Consider the following 9571-nt stretch of genomic DNA (forward strand, 5'->3'; position numbering starts at 1 on the left):
AGGAAGAAGCTTGTGAAAACTAGGTGTTGTAAATGTTTGCTTCATATGGGCATATTTGGTCTGAACCAAGAACTAGGCCTATATTGGTGTGAAGCCCATACAGGATCCGTGTTGTGTGGCCTGCAGGACTAAACCGACATAAGCTCTAGGGTTTCACTATAAAAGGGAAACTAGGGTTGAAGAAACATGTATGCTGTAGAAGAGCACGCACTAAAGAAGCTGGTGGTACATTGGTGACGGCTGTAGGGCACAGCGCAAGGCGCTGTGCATGGCAGACGCAGAGACGCAGGGCGCAGTGCAGAGAGCATGCGCAGGGCGTCGTACATGGAGCTTGAAGCTGTGCGCAGAACCATGATAAAGGAGCAGAAGCTTGGCTGGGGTCAAAGGGCTGAGAGTCGGACATAACCTTGTCTAGGTTTAAGGTGTCTTCAGGACACTCTGATGAGAGACGAAGGTGGAACTGCTTCTTTGGGGTTCTGGAGGTGTTTCAGGGTTATACATGGAGAGGAGAGCTGAACCAGAGACAGAGAGAGAAGAAGAAGAAAACCTAGATCTAATATGTGTTTTCTTCTTCAGGTTCTCTGTAGTTGTTAGTTCTCTAAGCTTGTATATGTAACACTATGTAAAACCTTGGTTGATTGATAGTGGATGTTTGTGGGAGAAGGTTCCCACACGAGATGTACCCTATGCATGAGGGGAACTCATTAAATCTCTGTGTTATGTTTATGTTGTGCAAACTGATCTGTGAAGTAGAAGAGGAGTAGGGGCAGAGTCGCGGTCTGCAGTTCACTACAGAGGTGTAGCTCAGACAAGATGTTCTCTAACATTCTTTTCTGTTTTGTTCAACGAATTTGGTCTTCTAATTTGAGTGGGTTTGAATCGTCTGTGTGAAGAAAAGATGTTCCTCTCCGAATTAAGCTTCAAGGCCTAGAAAGAAAGAGAATTAAGAGCTTATTCAATATGGCTATAAGATCAGAAGTTTGGAGTGGCTATTGAGCTTGGTTTTTGGATTTGAAAGATGCTCTGAAACACTGGAAGTGAGGTCTTTTAGTTGATATTAAGAGTGCAGTCTGGTTCTTGGTGGTCTTTCAGGTTCAGTTTTTAACTCTGAAAGTTATTCTGGAAACGTTTATGCAAGATATTTCCAATGATATAGATATCTCTTTCTAGTTCCTTGTTTTTTTTATGGGAATCTGCTCTCAAAGTTGGCTGATCACATGTTGTATATTTCTCGATATGTTTTGGGGTTTGGTCATAACTTCCAAACCGTAAACCCAAATCATGATCTGCTTTCACCTGTGGCTCTGTATCTCTGATCTTGATCTTGCCACCAAGTTGCAGAAGTTTCTGGGTTGAGTTGCTGCTTCGTTTGTGTCGTGGATCAAGAATGGTGAAGAAGTTTTTATGAAAGTAATATCAAAGTATTTGAAGTCGACAAACAGACAAGGTCTGTGTTGATTGTGTGTTTCCTATGGAACAATTATTGGTTGAAACACATAATCAACATGGGGGAGAAAAACCAAAAAACCAAACTCATGAAGCTAAAAGAAGAAGATATGAAGAAGAAGTTATGAGTTTGATGGAGTTGCAGGCTCATGAAGCTGGGTTCTTGTCTGACTTTGCCTCTGCATTTGACTTTGCTATAGACCTTAGATTTGTGCATTGAAAGATGTTTTGGAATCTTGAAAGCAAGATCTTTCCAGTGATATAAAGGTCTTCTTCTGATTCTGTGTCAGTTGGTGGGAAACTGTTCCCAAAGTTGGATGTTCGCAGGTTTATAATAGTATGGATCTGATTTTGGAAATTTGGCTATATCTTTCAATCAGTAAACCCAAAGTGTGATCGCTTTCTCCTGTGGTTTTATACTGCTGTCCTTGATCATCCCACAACATTTTGGATTTTTCTGGGCTGTTTTTGTTATCTCATTTATGCTCTGCATCAAGGCAGGAGAAGAAGCTCAGTTCAAGTCCTCATGGTTGGAAAAAGAAACAGAAGTTCTTAATGTCCTAGGTCTGGTAATCACAATCAAAGTATTAAGATCCATCAGTGAGTAATACGAAGTTGATTGTGAAGAAGAGTGCAAAGGAGTATGATCTAAAGGTGAATATCTTGCACCAAAGTCTGAAGTGTTCAAGGCAGACATTCACTTCTATGTCACTATCTCAAAGCTATGACAATGTAAGTAAAATCTTCTACGTGATGGAATATGATTACAAGGAATTAATCTCTGCTGGGAGTTAATGTCACGAGAGAAGTATTACTATGGAGATGTGAAACCGATATTTTTCTGTTGAAAATTTTTATGGTTCTCTGAAGCTTTTTAGTAAGGGAGGTTTTTTTAAGCTGCTGAAGGTGATAGTCTGTTGTGTAGTCTGAGTTTGTGCTATGGTATGTTTGTTTTTTGCAAAGAAAAATGCTGCAGGAATTGAAGATAAGCTAAGAGAGAGAAACCATTGAAAGAAGAAACATTTGCGACGATTTACTCTGGGAGAGAAGTGAACTCTTGGTCGGGATCAAGATGATAAAGAAAACTCAGAGTTGTGTAACTCCAGTTCAGCTCTGCAAGGTTAGCTTAAGTGACATCTGCAAGGAGATGCTGGTCGGGATCAATCTGAGGTAGAATACTCAGAGTTGAGTAACACCTGTTAAGTTGTAACCTAGGAAGCTGAAGTGTCTTGTCAATGAAAGTTGGGACATCAGTTTTAAAATTTGAGAAGTTGTTGCTACTCTCGTTTTTAAATCTGAGGATTTTTATGAGGTTCTTCTTATGTGTGTTGAAGAAGGTTATTCCAAATACTGACAGCAACTACTACAGAAGCTGCAATCATCTGTCTTATTCACTGGTTCACTGTTGGGATCAAAAGATGTTGTTTAAAGGTTACCTCAAGGTATGTTCACCTGGATTTATCTCAATGTTGCTCTTAAGCTGAAGTATAGTTTTCTGGTTAAAGTCAGTGTGCACATGTGGTTGATATTATGGTCATGATGTCTTGTTCGGTGTTGCAAGCAAATGTTGTGTGTGTGTGGTTTTGTACCACAATCTCTGGTTTTGTATATTGCTTGAGGTTCAAGAGGAGTTTCAAGAAAAGCATGGGTGTGATCTGTATTGTAACTGGTTGTTATGGAAGATACCTATACTTCATAAAGTACAATATATAGATCTCTGATCTGACTTAGTAAAGAAGAGCGTTTTTGAAGTCTATATTTGCAAGGATGAAAAACAGTTTTCGATTAAGACTACTTGAACAAGCTAGTCTGCAGAAGCAAAGACAGAAGTTGAGGCTATTCAGTCAGTGCTACATTTCACAAGATCATCATGGTTCGATAGAATTGTCTATGTTTCCGCTGCGACTACAAAGGTATTATTTTGATGATCATGTTACTGCTTCTGATCAGTTTTGTTCAAAGGCTGCACCTTGAAATGAAGCACAATGCTTGCTAGTGCTAATGAGGTTCTGATCAAGTTAAGATTCATGAGGTTCAAAGAGAATTTTAAGATGTTTGACAATTGTGTTCTCAAGGAAGTGTTCTAGGCTCATAACTGGTTTGTGCTTTTGTCTTCAGAAATTAGCTGTCCTGTGCGTGCGGCAGGCTTTGATCCTGTTCCTATTAGCGACAACAGTACATTTCTGAAGATGGGTTAACTAGTTCTGAGCTTCTCTCATCTGTGTCATTGTAACCAAGCAATCATTGTCAATGGTTTGATGGCTGATATTGTGTTCTCGTTTTATGATTTTGGTATGTGTGAAGTTTCTGCACTGTTCAGGCAAGTCTGAGCAGACTCTTAACATCAAAGCAAGATGAGGATCAATATTATGCTTAATGAGTTATTTATTGGACTATGCTCTTGATATGTTACTTTTTACCATAGTTATGCACTCAAGCAGGGGGAGTTTTTATGGTTGCCTAGCAAGATGATTTGGTGCCACTGGTGGCTTGAGTATCAAACTGCGCTAAAAAGGAAGAGTTCTTGTATTTCCTCCCATTTGCTAGTTGTTGGGGCTATTATGCTTGTCATTGTTGCTATCACAACTTGAAGGTGTTTGATAAATGCACAAGATGGTGTTAAATTCAAAATCTAAGGTTTGAAGATGATGAGTTGGTTTCATTGTATGAAGTTGAATATCAAACTGAGCTATAAAGGGAGACTCTCTGAATTACTCCCATATGCTAGTCGTTGTTGCTGCTACGCTATGTCGTGGTTGCAGGTAACACTTGGAGGTGTTTGATATTCACTGAAGATGTGATCAGGTCAAAATCAGGAACTTGATGGGTTATTATGATTAAGGAAGAGCTAGAGTCCTTCAACTCAGTCAACAAGGGAGAGATTGATTTGCGTGTTGACCGAGATTGAAGTTGTTTGAAACGGATGTGCCAAAAGAAACAACAACATGATATGTAGAGGTTGCAGATCATCAACATTTACTATTCCTACAATTCAGTCAACAAGGGAGAGATTGAAGATGCATTGTGTTGATAGAGTTGTAAGACTGACAACAAGGCGTAAAGGAGCAACTATTGAAACAATGAAGTTGCCAAAGTTTCAGTGACAACATGAAAACTTGAAGATCATCAAGTGCAAGAATAGAGAAAGCTTGAGTTCTATAACTCAGTAACAAAGGGAGAGATTGAAGATATATTTGTGTTGTTACTGGTTATACAACACAAGAGAGATGATCAAGAAGCAATGAGTAAAGCTGATACAACCAAAAGTAGAGACACATATTCATTGAACGTTGCAGTGAACAAGTCTGATACAAACACTTCAGACATAGAAGCAGTGAACAAGCTGGAGCATGTGTAACCAGCTACAGACACAGACGCAACGATTCCTCAGATAGAGAATCAGATAATCTACCACAACCAAGATAGCTCAATGTGAAGTCACATGGAATGAAGTGACATGTTGAACCTTAGAGTCTTATCGAGAAGATCCAAGAAGTGAGAGCTCAACTAGTCATGCTTTAAGCTCATGAGAACAAGTCTTCCATTAGCAGTTGTGTAAACCTGAAAGCACAACATAGTAGAATTATGTTTTAGCAGTTCAGTTTACTTGAAGCGCAACAGAGAAGAAAATAGAGCAGACAACGTGAAGTGGTTGTGTAGTGCAACAAAGCTGAAAACAGAGCAGACAACCTGTAGTTGTTGTGTAGTGCAACAGAGCTGGAAACAAGGTAAACCTCGTGAAGAGGTTCTGTAGTGCAACAGAGCGGAAAAGCGTCAAGTTGCAGCAAACAGTAGAACGGCTGTGTCAGAGAAGCATGCTTGTGTTAGGTACGACAGGAACAAAAGCATGGGTCAAGTTGACAAAAAGAGAAACAAGTTTTTACCCAAAAGATAATAGGAAGAAGCTTGTAGAATCTAGGGTTTGTGGAGAACTCTAAGGAGTATAAAAGGAGGAGGTGACAACAAGAAGAAGGTTACGCACCTTAGACCTAAAATTAAGAGAAGCACACATGTTTTGTGTGGTGTCGTCCCACCAACAAGATAGAGAATCTGTTGGTGGTTTTTGTAGAGGTTCACACTCGTCGGAAAAGACAAAGAGTTGTGGTTCTTTTAGTTCATGTAGATAAGAGTGATAGGCACAAGTGTGTGCTAGATACCATTGGCAAATGTGACTTTTGCGTTCTTATTCTAGTGAATGATTCTGGACTTGGTCCCGGGGATGTAGGTTATCCGAACCCCGTTAACAAATCTCTTGTGTCGTCTCTCCTCTATACTCTCCTCTCTCTGTTAAGCATCGCAAATACATATCAGTGACACAAGCTTTGTAGATCTAGCCGCATATCATTATTTCACAAACAAGTAATGGTGTTCGTCTCTTATTCCTGAGGTTCTTCATACTCTTCATGAGTTTAATTCGATGTTGGATCTTTGTGCTCTTGATACTAACAACACTCAGGATTACCAAAATTGGAACAACCTGTTCATGGACCTTTTTATATATTGAACTAGAAATTGATTACTCAATTGAGTTGTTAGCAAATGGCCTTGACTTTTTTACTAGCTTTAAAGTGGGTTTTGGTTTTTGTTTGTTTGGATTTTTTTTTTTATCATTCAAGACTTAAAAAAATTAAACTCTTTAAAATTTAGGAAAACTAATTTTGGGTTTTGGTTTTTGTTTGTTTGGATTTTTTTTTTTATCATTCAAGACTTAAAAAAATTAAACTCTTTAAAATTTAGGAAAACTAATTTTGGAGTGATTTTTCTCCAAGTTCCAAAGAGAAACTAAGGAGAGGGTAAAAAAAATTTAAAATTAGGAAAACTAATTTTTGTCCCTTTTATGCTTAAACTGTGTTTCAAAAAAAAAATTATACATTTGATTTTAACCTTTCTACATACAATTATTTGTCACAGTTTTTTTGTTATTGGAAAAATTTTGATTTAACTAGATTACTATTTACGACTGATCACAAAAAAAAACCTACTCGTTGAAAACAATTTTATTGATGATCTTTACTAGATAAATATAAGGTAGATCAATAATCAATTTAAAGCTTGGTTTTGTGGTTCTTGTTCTTGTTTGATACTAGTTAACCTCTCAAAATCTAAGTTTGTTAATTCCCAATGTAATGAAGATATTTTACAAATTTGTTTCTAGAAATCTTGCTCATAAATACTCTTTGGAGATGCAAGAAATTTAATGATTGAGCTAATTTTATTACTACTCTAATTATTTTTTAGAAATTATCACTAGGAAGAAAACATACTTTTGTAATATTATACTGTATTTATTTTTTTAGAAATTGTTTCGTGCGTTCTTTTCGATTTCATGGAAAAAATTATTTTAAAAGGCAAACAGGACAGATAGAGTTGTCGAAGAGTGTAAAGCAGAACAACAACTCAGCCCTTGTTGTTTCGGTCCAACAAGGAAATACAGTGGACCTTGTCAATAATATTAAGCCCACTAAGAGTCTAAACCTGTAATATTATACTATATTTATTTTTTAGAAATTGTTTCGTGCGTTCTTTTCGATTTCATAGAAAAAAATTATTTTAAAAGGCAAAAAGGACAGATAGAGTTGTCGAAGAGTGTAAAGCAGAACAACAACTCAGCCCTTGTTGTTTCGGTCCAACAAGGAAATACAGTGGGCCTTGTCAATAATATTAAGCCCACTGAGAGTCTAAACCTTGAAGCTTCTTCAGTCTTTAACGGTAACAGAGGTGTACCATTACCTACGCCATGTGCCTCTGTTCGTACAGTCAAACCAGCCAAGGCAGCTCATACTACAGCTCATGCTATGCTCCAAGTCTCGGATAGATTTGCTCCTCTAGGATCAACAATTCTCTGCAGGTGATGACATTTGTCATAAATCAATCCAACCTTTGTAAACCTAGTCTTTGCTATATATAGACTTTGAAGTGTAATAAAAATGATAAGAAAGAAGTTATACTTTTGAGTCTCTCTTCTCTCATTTATTAGGTTATTATTATCTCTAGCTTTCATGGTATCAGAGCGCCAGTAATACGATCTATGGCTCTAGAAGATTCTTTTTCTTCCGCTCCTCTTTCTATATCTCTGGTTGTGACACTCAAACTTACTGAGTCCAACTATCTTCAATGGAAAACTCAGTTTGAGTCGTTTCTTTTTGACCACAAATGCTTCTTGGTTATCTTAATGGTTTGATTCCTCAACCATAACCAACTCGATCTGTCACTAGTGCTTCAGGAGTTACTGAAGAACATCATCCAGAGTTCCTGAAGTGGGTTCGCAATGATCAACTGGTCATGGCTTGGATCTTAGACTACTCTAAAGCAGCCATCCGAGTAGTCTATGGTCTGCAGTCTGATCCAAAGGTATGGTCTACTCTTGCTAAGAAATTTAATAGGGTATCTACATCTAGGAAGTTTGAACTGCAGAATAAGTTGCGTGCTTGCCTTTAGAATGGTAGATCTATGGAAGAATATCTTAGTGAGCTCAAACAAGTGTTTGATCACCTTGACTCTATTGGCTTTCCTATGACTGATTTAGAAAAGATTCAGGCTTACTGTTTGGTCTTGGCAAGGATTATGAGACTGTTTCTACTGTGATTTAACATTCAATGGATTCAATACATGATCCTTGTTATGACGATGTAGTCTTCAAAGTTATTGCTTTCGATGATAAACTGAAAGCATATTCTGTTGTGCCTACTGTTACACCTCATCTTGCCTTCCAAGCTGAGCTAAAACACTTCGATAAAGGTGGTCCAAACAATAGAGGAGGTCGGTTTGGTGGTAATTCAGAGGTAAAGGCAATTATTCTACAAGAGGTCGTGGTTTTCAGCAACATGGTGGCAATCAGAACAGTCAGAACAAAACTGTGGGCTCTTCTCGACCAACTTGTTAGATCTGTGGGAAATATGGCCATAGTGCTTTCAATTGTTACAATCGTTACAATGAAGACTTTATTCAATTTGAACTACCCACTGCTTTAGCTGCTATGAGAGTATCTGATGGAGAACATCACAAAGGAAATGAGTGGCTGCCTGATAGTGGTTCCACGGCTAACATTACCAACTCCACGGGAAACCTGCAATATGCTCAGCCTTATCAAGGCCATGACTCAGTGATGGTCGGTAATGGTGAATTTTTTCCTATAACTCATATTGGCTCGGTTCCTCTACAAACACTATTAGGTAAATCTATACCTCTTAACGATGTTCTTTTGTGTCCAAATGTGACTAAATCACTTCTTTCAGTCTCTAAGCTATGCTCAGATTACACTTGCTCTGTTAAATTTGACTATGATGGTGTGCGTGTAAAGGACAAGCATACCAAGCAGCTCCTCACAACCGGAAACAAGAGTAAGGACCATTATGTGCTTGAAAACCCTTCACAGCCTTCTACTCTACTCTCCAGCTTGCTACCAATGATGAAGTTTGGCACAAGCGTTTGGGGAATCCAAGTGCAGAGGTTCTTCAGCAGTTGTCTTCGGTTGCAGGAATTATAATAAATAAGCGCACAAACAAGCTTTGTGAATCTTGCAGACTTGGAAAGAGTGCTCAGCTTCCTTTTTCTTCTTCTAATTTTGTAGCTACTAAGCCTTTTGAGAGGATACATTGTGATTTATGGGGACCTGCTCCATCACTTCTCCTCAAGGCTTTAGATACTATGTTATCTTTGTTGAAAATTACTCTCGCTATTGTTTGTTTTATCCTTTGAAGAATAAATTAGACTTCTATTCAGTATTCATTTTGTTTCAAAATCTTGTTGAGAATCGGCTAAATCAGAAAATCAAGATGTTTCAGAGTGATGGTGTTGGAGAATTTTTAATAAGCAGTTTGTTACACACCTTGCAAACTGTGGAATCAAACATTTAATCTCCTGTCTTTACTCGCCTCAACAAAATGGTCTAGCAGAGAAAAAGCATCGCCATTTAACTGAATTAGGTCTCAGTATGATGTTTCAGAGCAAGGTGCCACAACATTTCTGGGTAGAAGCCTTCTTTACTGCCAACTACCTGAGTAATTTGCTTCCTTCCTCTGTGTTAAACGCTTCTCAGAGTCCTTATGAAGCATTGTATGCCCAAAAGCCTGATTACTCTTCCTTGCGAGTTTTTGACAGCGTTTGTTATCCCACTCTTCGGGCT

Source organism: Camelina sativa, chromosome 20 (assembly GCF_030686135.1).
Source record: "Camelina sativa cultivar CO46 ecotype springtype chromosome 20, ASM3068613v1".
Classification (NCBI taxonomy): Eukaryota; Viridiplantae; Streptophyta; class Magnoliopsida; order Brassicales; family Brassicaceae; genus Camelina; species Camelina sativa.